This window comes from Denticeps clupeoides, chromosome 6 (assembly GCF_900700375.1).
Source record: "Denticeps clupeoides chromosome 6, fDenClu1.1, whole genome shotgun sequence".
Lineage (NCBI taxonomy): Eukaryota > Metazoa > Chordata > Actinopteri > Clupeiformes > Denticipitidae > Denticeps > Denticeps clupeoides.
In genome coordinates this window covers 11,150,597-11,167,243 of record NC_041712.1, presented here as the reverse complement: position 1 = coordinate 11,167,243, position 16,647 = coordinate 11,150,597, and positions in this window count along the sequence as shown.

The following is a 16,647-nucleotide window of genomic DNA, read 5'->3' as shown; positions in this document are numbered from 1 at the left end:
GTCCATGATGGTAGGGTGATAGTAGTGGGTAAAACACTTGCTCACGAACAACATGATCACAAAGTCACAGGTTCAAACCCTACTTACTACCCTTGCGTCCCCGAGCAAGACACTTAACCCTGGGTGTCTCCAGGTTCACGGTCCCTGCAACTATGACTGCAAGTCACTGTCTGCTAAATGCCATAAATATAAATATGACCCTTTTGTAGAAGTCAGAACAGTGATCCATACAGACCGCAACCTGTTTCTGCCTTTATCGGTGCAGGCTGCTCTCATTACATCACCAGTGCAACAAAAACCCATTTTTCATTTGAGAATTACCACCACAACACATAAATCATGACATCAATATTTCCTTTAGTAATTGAATGCTAATTTCTTTGGGTCCAACCTTGACACAAGGGGAGCGTTCACAAAAATGTCAAACTCACAAATTAGCAAATTAGAATGCTTGATTATCTAATCTGCATGACTGGTTTGGTAGTGGATGACTAAACCAGATTTAGTATGTGCGGTGTTTGCTGATGGCCCCATATTAGATATTATGAGAGGGGGGCAGTGGTGGCTCTAGCGAGTAAGGAAGTGGACCCATAATTGAAAGGTTTCCGGTTTGAATCCCAATCCGCCAAGGTGCCACTGACCATAGGACCGTCCCCACACACTGCTCCCTCGAGGAGATGGAAGCTTGCAGTGCACATGCGTGTACAACCTTTACTCATTAGGCTTCAGTGGTGGGCTAGAGTGTAGGGAAGTGGACTTGTAACCAAACAGTTGTGGGTTCAAATCCCAAACCACCAAGGTGCCACTGAGGTCCCCTTGAGACAAAGCACTGTCCCCACACACTGCTCCCTGGGCTCTTTTCATGGCTGCCCACTGCTCACCAAGGGTGATGGTTAATTGCAGAGGACACATTTCGTTGTGTCACCGTGTGCTGTGCTGCAATCATCACTTTCACGTTCTGTGAATCATAAATAACAAATAACATGAAAAATTGTGATCGGATCCAAACCATGCACTAGAAGAATTGTAACACCCCTATTCTCTGCAGCATAAAAAGCAATGGCCTAGACACAAGAGTAACACTTCAGCGGGCTTATTTTAACAAATGCTCCAAGTGGCTGAAGGTTCTCTTTCCGGGTGTTTCAATTCCCATGGAGCCTTCCTTCCCATCTTCAGTGCAGGGGCAGACCGACTTGTCTCAGAAAGGCGAAGGAGCAGCGAGCACGAAGCTTGGCCCTTTCATTATTTTCACATCCTGCCAAAAACCTCAATGGGAGGGTGCCCAGACTATTTAGTCATCTAACTCCCTACAGTTCCTAAACACTACGGCTTATTAGCAGGCTACTCAAGAGAGGCTCCTGGCAGAGATGCCACTGTATGGATTTTTTTTTCCTCTTGAAATATCAACTATCATAACAGAACCAACACCACCCTTTACTTTAGTCTCTCCCTCTCAGATCTGCTGCACTATGACATCATATCCTGTGTCGCCCATACAAAGGATAAATACGGAATAAAGGAGGTGGGCGCGCCAATGCAAGCCTTAAGGGTTTAAAAGTTATCATGTTTGCCAGTTTAAATGTCACAAATATCTCTAAAACAAAACCGAGACAATACCATTAAATTATTACTGCTGGGGTGGGGCTAGGCTTGTGTATGTGTGTGTATGAGACACACCAGTCACCCTGAAATCTCTTTTACTTCAGATGGAAGGTAATGCAACAGACGACAACCAACGCTGACTGAAATACAGACTTCTGCACAGCTGACTATGACAATGGTATAGTTTTGCTAAAAAGCAAGCACAGCTGGAAAAGGGGCATGAGTTTGGTTTAATTTAAGCCAGTGGTGATGCTAGGGAGCGAGCTGAGTGCACACTCGTTTGTGTAGGTAAGGTATGATGCACCGCAATTTGGGAGCAAAATGTGGATTTGGACATAGATTCTCACTACATTTACAACATGTGAAGTCAGCCACAGCCTGAAGCCTTCCCAGCAGAGTATGATTCAGGTATCAAGTGAAAAAGCACCATTAAAGAGCAAGACAAGGACACAAAAAGGTCTTGCACAGAAGCTGACAACTCGAGTGTCTGCATTTAGCAGCGCTGGAGATCTGTAAGTGCTTCATGAAGTGGCTGGGATAGCAAAAGACAATGCAGAGGTTAACCACATAACCTGGATTAAAATCCATCCATTTTCTCTTAACGCTTATCCAGGTCAGGGTCACATAGAAACAGCCATATTTAGGTAGAAGACACATGAATCTCTGCCACACACAGAGGGAGAATTGTATTCCTACCTTTGTCAGGAAAAGGTGTAATAACTGCAAATAAATAAATAAATAAATAAATAAATCTTAACTATTCCTATCTGTAATATGTCCTCAGTAAGCAAGCAAGACACACACACACACACACCACCAACCCTAAATGGATTTGGCCTCTAGGCATAAAACAAGTGTATTAGAATAAATGGAAAACATGCTAACTTTACAAAGACAGAATGCTGGAACATTTCACCGTTTGGGAGGCACCAGTGTTCTAACCAACTTGCCACACCTGGGTTTAAACTTAACTCAAACTAAACCTTATTTAAACTAAACTTAATCATATAGCTATACATGGATAAGTGCTTCTTGACCCTGCTATAATGAGATGTACAACATTCAATTAAGTCTGATTATTTACTCCATGTGTGCATAATGGATCTTGGTTGCGGCAGTAAAAAAAAAAAATGAGGCAGCTTTAGTATTTATTGATGCAACTTGCTAGCACAAGACAATTAACCCAGTCAGTCAAGCATGAGAAACCGGGTTGGCAGAGAGCACTTTCCCTCCAGATAAAATCCGTGGTAAGGCGTGGCACTGGCCTGCTCATCAGAAACGCACGGCCACGTCAGGTCTTCAGGAAATCTCAGCTAAGTCCATTAAGAGCATTACACCCCACTAATGCCATTAATGGAGGAAAACACTGCATTTGCACGCAACAAGCAACCTATCAATCTTGTTCAAGTCTGACCCATAGCTTCTTTGACCTTTTCAAAAAGGCCGCACATCATGCTTCCAATGAGGAAGGAGTCATAAAAACAGATTTCAAAACAGTGATACACCCTACTGCTTTTAGTGCACATGTTAGTGCACAACACAAACACATTATTGCAGCGATACCACATTTTATCCTCTTAATATTCATTTCTGAAGACCGTTCCATCTGACAACTTAGCAACAATTTTTATCAAGGTACAATAATCAATACAGTCAAAAAAATATATATAATGAGGTGGAATGTTTTTTTTTTTTTTTTTTTTTTTAAGTACATTAGATATTTTGTCACTTCTATAAATCCTTTCATCTAAATAAGAAGAAAAAATAAAAAGCCCAGTGTGAAAATGACGTGGACTTGAGCAAGGTACCACCTTCACGCGCTACGCAATTTACAGCTGCTCACGGCTCCTTCATGGAAAAGGATAAATGCAGAAATCACATTGTTATGTGCTGTGGTCACACTTTCATTTTAGGTCAGAATTAACTGTATAGTAATAAATAGTGAATACAAGGCAGCATTAATAAGCCCTGCACATTATTCTCGTGTGGGATAAAACCCACACGAGCCAATTTAGCATCAGTTCAGTGGCACGTCCAGCAATAACAGAGGGACAAACTCTATTGCTGAGCCCCCTTTCCAAATAATTATATTACTCAAAAAAATTATATTACTCAAAAATTGTATATTCACTTTTGAAAATTAAAAATTGAACACATTTGAAAACACTGTGCCAAATAGATAACCTGAACAAGTAAATACAGAATGTTCCCTGAAACATAAATGAAATTAAAACAAAGTAAATCGAGGAGTTCCCGGCAGGCTGTCACCTTAAGATGTCAGAGTTAAGAGTTGATAAACGGAGTGAAGTCATTTCATTAACAGAATGAATAGTAGAGACTAAAAGCCATAAAAAAGAAAAAAAAAAAAAAAAAAAAAAAAAAATTATATATATATATATATATATATATACACACACACACACACACACACACACACACACACACACACACACACACACACACACAAAAGCAGATTTGTCAGATTTGTTAAAATTGGCAGATGACCACATTAAACATATAAATTGCTTTGGATAATGCTCTCTGATAAATGAAGTAAATGTACAATAGTCATTTATAATTATCCTGTATTGCTCTGTCTCAGTACCAAACAAACCAAAAAAAAAGTACAAGGAAACCACCTCAGAAAAACCACAGATAAACTTCTACCATCTACTGGACAAATGAGGAACTGACCAGTGTCACACAGTTATAAGTGCCTCTCCCCTCCTCAATCACTCACTCAGACTGTTCTCTCTCAGGATTGGTCTCTCGCTCTCATATTATTGATGGATATTCGTTAACATCCATGTGGCTTAAATTTTTGTGACCTCACTTCTAATCTCTAATGTTCCTAAAGTGTCTAGGTGATTATGTGCATATTATGGTTGCAGGGATTAATCGGTCTGACAGTTAATCACAGTGTGAAACATTGCGGTTAATCCACCATAAAGACTTCCCCAACATCACAAAAAGACATAGAATAGCCTGACAAATGGACAAAATGAGACACAGTCAATGGATCATGGCAGAAGGACAACGAGAGACAATGTTAAAGATGTTAAAGGTGAAATCCAGGTCCACAGGTCACCCATTTCCAAAAAACTTAGTGGCCAAATGGGGTTTACAGAGTCTATGTGGGTGACTGTTATGGAGTTTTAACGCTGCAAAAACAGATTAACCCAACACCTCCAACCACCAGCCTCCAGCTGGAGCCGACGCTGGCACCAAAAACACAACTGGCAGTGTTACAGCCATCTGAGCAGAAAAACAGACAGAGCTGTCCAGCCCAACAATCAAATATATTCAATGTAAACATCTCAATAAAGGGTCAAACAGACCCACTGAAAAAAAAAAAAACATTGTAGAACAATTGCACAACAGCAACACAACAGGATCCAACTGGAGTGGACAAAAGAATCTAACCTTAAGTTATAAACATCTCTATAAGATATTAACGTTTAATCTAATTTTCTAAATATTCACTTTGCATCAATCTGCATGACACGTTGGTGTCACTGGGCTGCCTCTCTGCCAAACACTAATGCTGTACACTATATTCTCTGCTGCACTGATTATGAAGGATAAAATAGTAAAAGAACAAATAAGCAAATGAATGAAAATAATTTGCAAGTTGAAGAAAAATACATTATAAAGTAGTGTAACAGTAAGTGTTATGGTAGAATCTACATAGTGTCTCAGTTTCTATACATAAAAACACCTCCCGATTTGACAGGTTGATGGTGCTAGAGTGCTCCTACAACAGGCATGAAAGAAAATGACAAAATAAGAAAACCAAACACAAATAACATTTATCACGTTTATTATCACAGAGAGATGGGACTACATGTAACATGCTTTTTTGACTGAGTAAAGTTAGCCATGAGTTCTGTATTCAACAGACACAAACAGAACGTTGCTGGATTTTCTCTTACTCATTAAAAAAAAAAAAAAAAACGAGAAATCTCCACTTTCACTAAGATTTTGACGTATGCAATGCTTCAAAATAAAAGTTCCAAATGGAAAGACAGGAAATGTTTTAATATACATTAAAGTTCATGTTTATTTTATTTTTTTTTAATTGCCCAGTCAAAAACACAAACGCACACACAGGGAAAGCTTGGTGAACTGCAGCCTACTACATAAAACAGAGTTTCTACCACATGTCTGCCAGGGTCACTGGCCTGAAGTGTTCGGAATATAGAAGCAGAGAGCTGTGTACCATATGAGTGGGTTTACAGAATCCAGCAAAAAATGTCATATGTCCCCCGACATGAAAACAAAGCAAGCAAATCCAGAGGAGACAAGAACACGTGTTCACTCAAAGACTTGCTAATTATAGAAACACACGAAGACAGCTCTCAGACAGGCGTAGAAAAGAAAATAGAAATGAAGTACAGAAATAAATAGACAGAATCCCCTGAACAGCTGAACCAATATCATGTAGTGTTCAGCTGAGTAAATGCTACGTTTAACACTCCACCAAGGCCAAGGAGAAAGGAAAGATGGCAAACCAGTGTGCAAATGCAACTGAACCGACATTTTAGAAAAAGCATTGTACTAAGTATAAGAATAATAAAAAATTAAAATAGTGGTCATGAAGATACAGAACTAGGCTGCTGTCATTCGTCCTTGGAAAAAGTAAGGGGTGTGGTCATGTCTATCAGCTGATGTACAATGGAGCAATGCTTATAGAAAATACTGATGGGGTGGGGGAGGGTGCTTATAGATCAAAATGAAAATTTCTCATCTAGATCTGCATTTGCAGAACAAACCAAAAAAAAAAGTACTCTTCCATCGCTTGAAGATGAGAGAGAATGTGTAATCGCAGGAAGGATTGATAGTAAGAAAGCACCAGAGCAGAGAGGATGGAGAGACTTAGACTCTGAAATAAGCAGCAGGCCTGGCAATGTGGTAAACAGCTCAGACACACGACGCGGGGTAATCCTACCTGTCGTGAAGTCCGATGGACATCGTATCCCCTCGATGCGCAGGGTGGTCCATGCTCTCGCCGAAGCCCACTCCACTGCGGGGGGGAAAAGACACAGATACACAGTGAAAAACATTAAGAATAATTGCAGGGCAGAAATACGGGCATCACGCAGCATACAACCCTGCCATGTGCTGGATTTCTTTCACAAAAATGATGGAAAAATGTATTGATTTGCATAGTTTTTTCTTTTCTTTCAACATTTCAGACACCCCAACGCTAGTCACGAAGAACAGCAGCAGCCTGGAGTCGGTGGGATTTTTTCACTGCAGCTGTTGTCGAGGCCAGATAAGAAGTACTCTTAATAAGCAACTTCCAAATTCCAGGGGCCTCATTAGCAAACTGATAATTGTTGACATATTATGCATGGGTATGCAATATCAGCAAAAAAAAAAAAAAAAAAAAAAAAAAAAGTCAATAATGATAGGTGATGAACAAGGTTGTGGTCCACTCTGGCGCAGTGGATTGATCCAGTTTTGTGCATGTTGTATTTTACTTTGTGTGTTTTAAAGCCCACCGTTGCACATCTGGTTTTCTTTTACTGCCATTCAGCCACATTAAATTAATGAGGAATATTGCAACACAACAGCACACAACAGCTCTATTTCTGCAAAAAAAAAAAAAGCTAAATAAAACATTCTTTCATGCACCATACAACTGCCAAAAATATCATTAAAATATCTAGCTAACACATGTGCACACCAGAAAGTTTCAATATTTATTCTTTCATTGTAATTGCACTATAGTAGTAACAACAATCTGTCCATTCAAAGTCAGATTACAGCTACAAAAATATGCAACATGGTAGTAGCAAAATTCTTTAAATGTCAATTCTGTCACATTTGTACCCTCCCCTGGCGTTAATATTCTGTTCAGGTGAAATAAAAGGAAGCGGAAGGTTTGCAAAAATAGTCTTTCCTTCTGCAATCACCACGGCAACAAAGCAAAGTTTACTTGCTGGGTGAAATAGCTGATATGCACACAGGCTCAAGACTAAAGATTTATGGTTGCACCGATGTGTGACGTTTTGTAAATTGGACATTGCCAAGCAATAAGAAAACAGGAATGGTTTGATTTAATAAACGATTTAAATACAATTCCATTTAAACAAACGCATGCTATTCATTCTCAAGTGTTTCCTGTCTGCACAATACCAGCAAAGGGTTGGTGCTATGACAACCACTGTGCTTTAAAAAAAAAAAAAAAATTCAACAGCACCAGGACTGCCATTACTGACGTTATTTGGGTTTCTGTCTGGTCTGGTGAACCCTGTCAAAGCCCACTCCAGAATTCTGTCCTCTCTCATTCTGCCTCACTCGCTCGATCGCCACTCTTTTCTCATATGGCCAGGTGAGGGTGAAGGGAGGGAGGGTCACACCACCGCCTCCCTCCTCGCTGGCACGTCCCACTCTTTATTTGCGGACGGTGAGCATATGGCATTTCTATTAATATTTCAGACTGGTAGTTTTGGGGCGTTGTCTGCCATCTGTCCAGTCAAGGCCCCCCATTCCCTGCTGCTCAGTGCTCTCCCGTCTGAGGCAGAAGCTCGTCACACATATGACATCCAGCTCTACCACAGGAGAGGTGGCACAGGGACAGAGCAGCTGAGAGGACTGAAGGAAAGGTGACAGATTAATCTAGAAGAGGCAGATCTGAGAAAAAAAAAAGAGACTGAGAAATAGATGAAGGAGGACAAAAAAAAAAAAAAAAAGCAAGAGATGGACCTTAAGGAAGGAAGAGTGATTGACAGCAGTCGGGAGATGGAGGGCAGATAGAGAGAGCGTGATAAAGGCGAGGACGATGACACCACAGGGCTGTCAGAGACCTGGACAAACGGAGGTCAGCTCCAACCGACTGCTTGACTGCTGAGGTCATCCATGCTGGATGGGCTGAAGTGGACGGGCAACAGTGAAGTCACACCCCATAAACACTCACAGCTCCTGCTATTTGGGGGTTACACACCGCCCTCAGGTCACTCAAGAACTCAAAACATTTTAAAAGAGCCAACGCAAACCAAAAAATAGCACTGAGGTCAGATTTACACTGAGGATGAAAGTAAAGAGAACTGCTTCCTTCTTACTGTCGGTTGGTCATGTAAGAATCGTGCAGGTTGACACACACAAAAATCTGAGCTTCAGAGCTGAATGTTCCTCTCTAATGAACAGCGGCCTTACGCAGGGTAATGGAGTGATTCCTGGGTCTTACCAACATTATAACCTCAATTCTCACAGCAGATTTCCATCCCAAAGCACATTAGACGATGGCACGTGCTTGGCTTTATAACCTAAAGCGATTAAGCTCATGCACTTAAACCCCTTTCAAAAAATAAAATTGCTCCCATGCATGCTAACCTACATCCAGTAGAAAAGCAAAAGTCCTCACACCACAGAGGCTCACACTGCAAAGTGACGTTGAAACGTAATGTGATCTGCTACAGATCCGGTACATGACCATTAGGGATGGGCAATGAAGCCTCGACGTAAAAGCACAATATTACAATTTGACTGAGCTACTGTCATTGATGACAAGCTTCCTCATTTGAAAAGTGAATCCACTGCCAAACGGTGGTGGCAACAGGATTATTGTTCAGTTTGGTATGGCACAGTGACAACACATATGTAAGTGTAGAAGTAACTTAGGTGTTAACTGCTTAACAATATTTCAACTTAACCTTTCCAAGTTGTTTTTGACTCACCGTTACTTTAGGTGTGCTTTATGCATATGTATGAACGATGAGATTGGAAATGTGTGATCGCTATAATTTCTTATGATTGCCACTCCCGCTCATTCCAATAACCCCTCATATCCTATGGGAATACCTAAGGGAATCTGTGATTTAAGGGATTCCCACAAGAAAAAACAGCTTCTAATGAAGGATGACGCACTGCTCTGACTCTCAGACATCTGACTAAATCACTGATATTGTGATATTATTATTATTTTTTTTAAATAATGTAAAAATTATATTGGTGTCGCGAATAGTATGATCTGCCCAAGTCCTACAGTCCATGTGATGAGTTAACAACTGTTGTTGAAAGTACTCATGAACTATTCAGAGCTAGGTATTTCTATTTTAAATAATAACCATACACATTGAACTGACCTGAACGGGGCAGTGGTGGCCTAGCGGTTAAGGAAGCGCCCCCATAATCAGAAGGTTGCCGGTTCGAATCCCGATCTGCCGAGGTGCCACTGAGGTGCCACTGAGCAAAGCACCGTCCCCACACACTGCTCCCCGGGCGCCTGTCATAGCTGCACAGTGCTCATCAAGGGTGATGGGTTAAATGCAGACAAATTTCACTGTGTGCACCGTGTGCTGTGCTGCTGTGTATCACATGTGACAATCACTTCACTTTACTTTTGAAAAAAGAAGATCAGTAAAATTTTAAGTAAAAATGTAAGTAAAAATACGTTTTTACTTATTAAAACATAATCCTGCTTCAAATTATAGTTGAAGTTTTCTCAACACGACAGGCATAAAGGTCTTGGGTAAATCTTTTTAAACTCCATTTCAAGGAACATTATCACACATAATATCAGGAGATGTGTTGACGATCATCCCACGCATTAGAGCTGCAGTCACAGCAGCCTTTTAAGATAAGTGTACAAAAGAGGCGACAGCAGCATTAACATAAGACTCGTTCCTGGCTGGGATGGTTTGACATGTCGCTAGCGCGAGGACAAAATAGCTGTTTACACGCACTCTCATTTCATAAAGACTCACATGAAGCCATAATGAAAAGAACTGAAAAAGGACACCAGCACTCCTCTACATTTACAGTTCAAATAGCACCTTCACACACGGTGAAGGGTGTATACAATGGTGTAATGAGCTATCGCTCTCACAGCAGGCTTCAAAGCCCAAAACTGTGGAATCAAGTTCGAACCAAGAGCTGCAAACTCTACCACACACAGGAAACATAAGCTGTATGTGAAAAGCAGACCTCTCAGACTACAGTCCTTCCAAACATGTAACCAAGCACTTTTTATCATTTACTACACAATCATTTACTATTATTATTTCCTGACATATCTGGGAGACTTCACAAAACCCTACATGTGTGCAGAAAATGAAAGGATCTCCACAGACCATTAAATCACACCCCATGGGGACCTTTCCTCTCACTGGTGCGCTAAACACAGAACCGGCGAGGCGCTGGAAAAGCATTAGGTCACCGCTTGAGGAGGCCCCAAACACCACCAGTACAATAAAAGCACCATCACCACAGAGACGGAGCCCAAAATAATCATAGGGCAACGCGCACCGTGACTGTAAACATGCCCCCAGCCAGCCTGTTAACAACCTGCCGGGCTCAGAAACCAGATTCCGAATCCGTTCCTCGGCCGGCCCTCCAAGCGAGCATAACCTGCACCTCTAGCGCTCCTGCAAACTGACAAACCTGTTGGGTGGCTCGACCCTTCAGCTGGGGTGCTTGCTAATATCTGTATTTGTGTTCTGGCGAATAAAAACCGTAATTAAGGCAGCGCAGTTATCCATCGGACGTTACTATTCATAGGGACACGGCCACGTAAGTTGGTGTCACATTTTAACGCAATTAGATTAACAGATATAAAAGGGAGAGGATGTGCCACGCCTGTACAAGCGCAGCGGCACGCCTTGTGCAGAGTGGTGCAGGCGCGTCCTCTCCTGCTGTTAACTCGGGTTAAGATTGCGCCGCAGGGTGGGGAGGGTCCTCGACCCACGCCGTCCGTCACGCTCGCAGATGCTGCGAGGGAGATGGAGTCCTCATCCTGGAGAGTCGGCTGGCCAGATCAGTGGGAGACTGCTGGTTGTCCCCGTCCTGGTTAGGCTCGTCACCTTGTGTCCAGAGCAAGGCTGCAGCAGCACTGGGTCATCACTGAAACACTGATTCAAGAACTGTGCCTAATGACTGAGGCAGACCAGGGGACACGTTTAGAACCATTGCTTACATACAAAACGTACTAAAAGATGCTCACACCTCATTTATAACCCCTGCATATGCACTAAACGGGACCTAAAAGTAGCGTACGCCTCTTCCTACGGAGACCCTGACCCATACGTGCACACATTTTAGGGGAAAAAATCGGACCGTGGGTGAATATATTGAACTGCATTTATATACGTCGGGTCAGGTTGAAGTCGCACGGTAAATGATCGGTAAGCAAACCCCAACGTATGGGCTATAGTGATTTGCTGCTTGTAAATTTGTTTTGGGTACAGGTAAAAGTGTTTCACACGCATTCGTTCCTTGAGTCCGTCCCAACTGCAGCTTGGTCGTGCATTGTACAGTGCACATGAGGCATGATCACCAATTCACCCTCCGTGTTTGAATTTTGTCATGAGGCTTCTTAGCTGGGGCCCTTCAGTCAAAGGATCACCGGTGAGAATGACTTGGTGAAAGTCTAAACGTTGGAAAGTTGTTAATTTATTTAACTGAGAACGAGAAGATGGCCGGCAGATGAGTGGTAGCTTGTTCTGTTAACTCACGCACATGGGCACTGGGGGACGGACACTGCCATGCAGATATTCAGCAAGCATTTGTAAGTGGGAAGTTACTGTTGGCACAGCCGGGCCTGGGCACAGGGTCCACACTATTCCAAAGCACAGCTGACGATGGACATGCAGTTTATAGAGTGTCCTATAAAAAGAGAATAATACCCAGCCGCATTTTAATGACTTCAAGTCATGAGCTATTCACATATTTTCTGAGGACATCACATGACAGAACATGACCAGCCGGAACCAGAGCTCAGATAACTGAACCGTTGTGTGCTTCTGACATTCGGACAAATGTGGTGGCTTAAGACTAACTTTATAGTGTTACTGCTTACAGAATGCTGCCTTTGGCAGTCAGTGTGTAACTGTTGCCATAAAACAGATATCTTGCATTTTCACCGGGACTAGTTGGCAAATCACTTGCTCATTGAAACTGAGTGGAAGATGGGTGCTGTGTCACTTTCCTGTGTTGCTCATGTGACAAGTGGCTAAAGCTTCCACTGCACAACTGAGGCCACATGAAACTTATACACTAAAAGGCTATTTTACAGTCTGGAGCCCAGCAATTGTTGCCCTGTGTCAGATATTCTCGTAATCTGGTGTTAGATGTAGATGCTTGATTGCCTAAATGGAACCATGATCAGCCATTTATTTAATCAAGGACTCAGAACAAGAGAGGTGTAAATGACCTTTAACCAAGTTAACCTGCGGGCCATAGCTTGATCTGGCTTAGTGCACTGATTTCAATCCTTAAACAGATTAGACAAAAGTAAAAGCAAACAGGAGACTCCCATCCATTCCAGCTCTGACTCTTTGCTGTGCATGTCCGAAATACACCAGCAAAAATATTCTACAAAAATTCAAGTTTAAAAGCACCATTAACTCCAGAGACAGATGGACAAGTATTTTTTACATGCATAATGATGCTTGAAATATGGGGATATGAAATCTTATATTAAAGGAAAAAACAAAATTCAAACCGATGTGTACATATTTCAGAAACCTCCTATATATATATATATATATATACACACACACACACACACTCCCCCTTGCCCTTTACATTTGTCATGCAGTCACAGTAATTATCAATGAACCTATGAGCCCTCACAACTCTCATTCATACATCCTCTTCCTGTGACACACAAAGCCATCTATTCAAAAGCTATAAAATAAAAAATAAAAAGAGAGAGAAGGCGGTACAGTTACATTAGTTTCACAGCATGAGAACAGACAACACTTTTCCCTGATTACAAAAATTAATAAAAATTTGTAATTAAAAAGTTACTAAATTGTGGAGACCTCACTGGAACATAAGAAACTGACAGGATCTCTCAGCCTCAAAAGAGAACTTGTCTGTGCAATTGGCTGGGAAAGCTGCACCTTTGGCTAAACCGAACCCTTTCCTGGCAAAAACACTCCAAAACAGTAATTTTTATAACACATAACAGCCTCCTGTTTTCATTTGTGCGGTGCTTGTTAAGGGAAGGTTGCAGCCTGCTGAGTGGGAAAATTGCAGTCTGACCCTCTTTAATATATATATTACCAATGATGTGGGGGGAACCCCCCCACCCCCAAAAAAAAAGTAATTAAATGACATTTGTCTAGCAGCCACGTTAAATTAGCTTCTGCAACTCTACATGAAATTGTAGGCGGTACAACACAACAGTTCCTCAAAATAGAAGACAGCTATGGAGTGATATGTAATTTTTTATATTTAATATTGGCCATCATAACATCAAAATCATTCAGTGATTCAATATGACATGATCTAAACAAACTGGAAATACAAACATTATTAATTCTTTTTTTTGTCATATTGAAATATTTCACAATTTATTTAATTTGGCCACATTGAGCACATCATGAATTACTTCGATCGGTCAGTTTCACCCCTCAAAAGTAAGTGGGCTGGACTAAGGCTGATCAAGGCTCTCCTTTCCAACATACTGGTCAGAAATTGCCAAACATCTCAGAACTCCTGAATAAAATTCTCCATTATTGGCTATATACACTACTCACAATATGTTAGGGATAATTTTATTTATATGAGTGCTTTTCCTATTTACTCAATTTTATTAAGTAAAAGTTCCCTTTGATATTTATTACCCCAAAATTTAGCCAATAACAGGGATAACACCAAATAAAAAAAATTGACAGTCAGTAGCAGGTTTTTCCACCATTTTCTGCAATGACATGGATGTCTCATGCTCCTCACTAGACTCATGATGTTGTTCTGAGGCAATGCGTTCCACTCTTCCACAAGTGCTACATACAGTTCTGCCAGTCTCTGCTTCAACTGGTCCCAGATGTTGGTCTGTTGTTGGTCAGGGGACATTGATGGCCAGACCATATGAGGCACTCCAGCTTCCTGAAGTCGAGCTGTGACAGTTCTGCCATGATGTGGTGGAGCATTATCTTCCATGAACAGAAAGTTGGGGGTGTGCTGGTGGAATTTGGGGATGATTATTGGTTCTATGATGTCTCTGAGGTAAGAACATGCATTGACTGAGCCATGTACAATAACCAGATCTGTTTTGCGCTGACTGGTGATGCCCAGACTGTTGCACCTCCCCTGGTGAGCGTATCGCTCACCTCGCCTTCTCAAGCAACGCTGACAACCATCATTTCTATGCAAGGTGACCTGACTGTAGACCACTGCTGCATTGTCCAGGTCACATGGTCTTGTGCCCACTGCAAACGTTCACGGTGGTGTCTTGTGTCAGTGGTGTCACCTGCAACAGTTGTCTGGCATTCGGTCGGTTGCGAATGCTTTTCTGGAGACCCTAGTAGCCCCGCATCTCGTAACTGGCCTGCAGCTGTGTGGAAGTTGTATAACGATGTCTGAGTACACAGGTCCTTAGGTGCTGGTCATCATTGCGGTCTGTCACTCGTGGGGCTCCATTCCTGGGTCTGTCATGAACTTTGCCAGTAGTTCTGTGTCTTGATGCAAGTCTGCTGATGACACACCAAGTTCACAAGCAACATCTGACTGCCTGCCACAGACCTGAAATTGATGCCACATTGAGACAGGTTGTCTCTTGGTATTGGCCCCAATACACAATGAGACCATGGAACACGCATGGAAAGCACAAAATGAGGTGTGCATCACCCCAATACAATTGCCTCCCTATGCCAAAAATTTGTGAAGTAAAACAAACACCGTATGATGTCCACCAAGTCTCTCACAATATCCCTAACTTATTGTAAGTAGTGTATATTCAGGTTCATATTGCTGGGAAAAAAAAACATGAAATGGAAGAAATGGTGTGTTGGAAAGGGTAAAGCTTCAGACAAAACCAATAATCTGTACAAGATCAGGCTAGATCTGTATTAGTCCCGCCCACTTACTTTGATGGGTCAGACTGACTGAATGTGCCCAAATTAAATTGTGAAATTTCAATATAACAAATTTTTTTTTTTTTTTTATAATTCATGTCATATTGAATTAATGATGTTTCATTTCAAATGTTCCATTTTAAATAAATCATTACATTACTGGTTTATTTATCTTTTTAATTTTGGTACTCATAGCACTTCATAGACACCCAATCGGCACAATGCAAATAAAAACAAATGCCATATGGCAGAGTCTGACTTTAAACCATCAATCTGTAACATGGTAAAATCTATGTAATGTGGTCTAAAAGGCCGATGGCACTTCCACTGAGGTCTGGAGGGCTGCCAGTAGCAGACTGCCCTGAGATTCCTGAGCCATTAAGGGCATGCAGCCTGAGCCTCTGTTCATTTAGGGAATCTCCACTCTTGGAGACCCAATTTTCCTTCTGTGTTACAGTGAACCCCACATTTTTAAGCAAATCACAGGTAAACATAAGAAATAAGCATTGTTGTTGTAAACATAGATTCAAGTCCCATCTGTAGTTGGTGAACATGCATTGAATCAAAGTGTTTTTTTTTTTTTTATTACATTATAATCGATTACACTTTACTAGCTGGATGGTCACTACAAAACCACGTGTTTCCAGGGAGAACATTGCAGCAAATAACAAAGTCGACATTGTTGACATGCATCATGGGAATCCTCCTTCTGGACAACGTTTAAAGAAATGAGGAAGTACCCTGGATGGGCGCCACATCACATCCCACGCAGAAAACAGATAACACTTTGTTGGTAATAAAACCAGATGACGCTGGCGTGTCAGGCACTACTTAATGTCCCGGTTCCAGACATTAAAAAGCAACAGGCCATCGCTTTCTTTTCTTAGACACGATGACAAAGGAGCTTTATGCTAAAGTGCAGCCATGTGGCGTCACTCCAAGTGACCCAGGGGCAATTAAAAATGCAGGGCAGCAGGGAGCTAAATGTGAGCAAATTAATAAACCGCGTCTCCTGCAGACGCGTCTTGGCGAGGAGAAAAAAGGCAAACGAGCGCCGAGCAAAACGCACCAGGAGCTGCACTACCAGTGCAGAAAAGTTCATCTCAGCCGGCCCGGTTATTGTTCGCGGTCCCCCGCGCCCGTGATCACGCTTCCCCACAGGGACGTGTCCCTTCGTGCGTGTCCGTGCCGAAACTTCCCAAAGTTAGCTGGCGTCCCGGACCGGCTAGCAGGTGAGCCT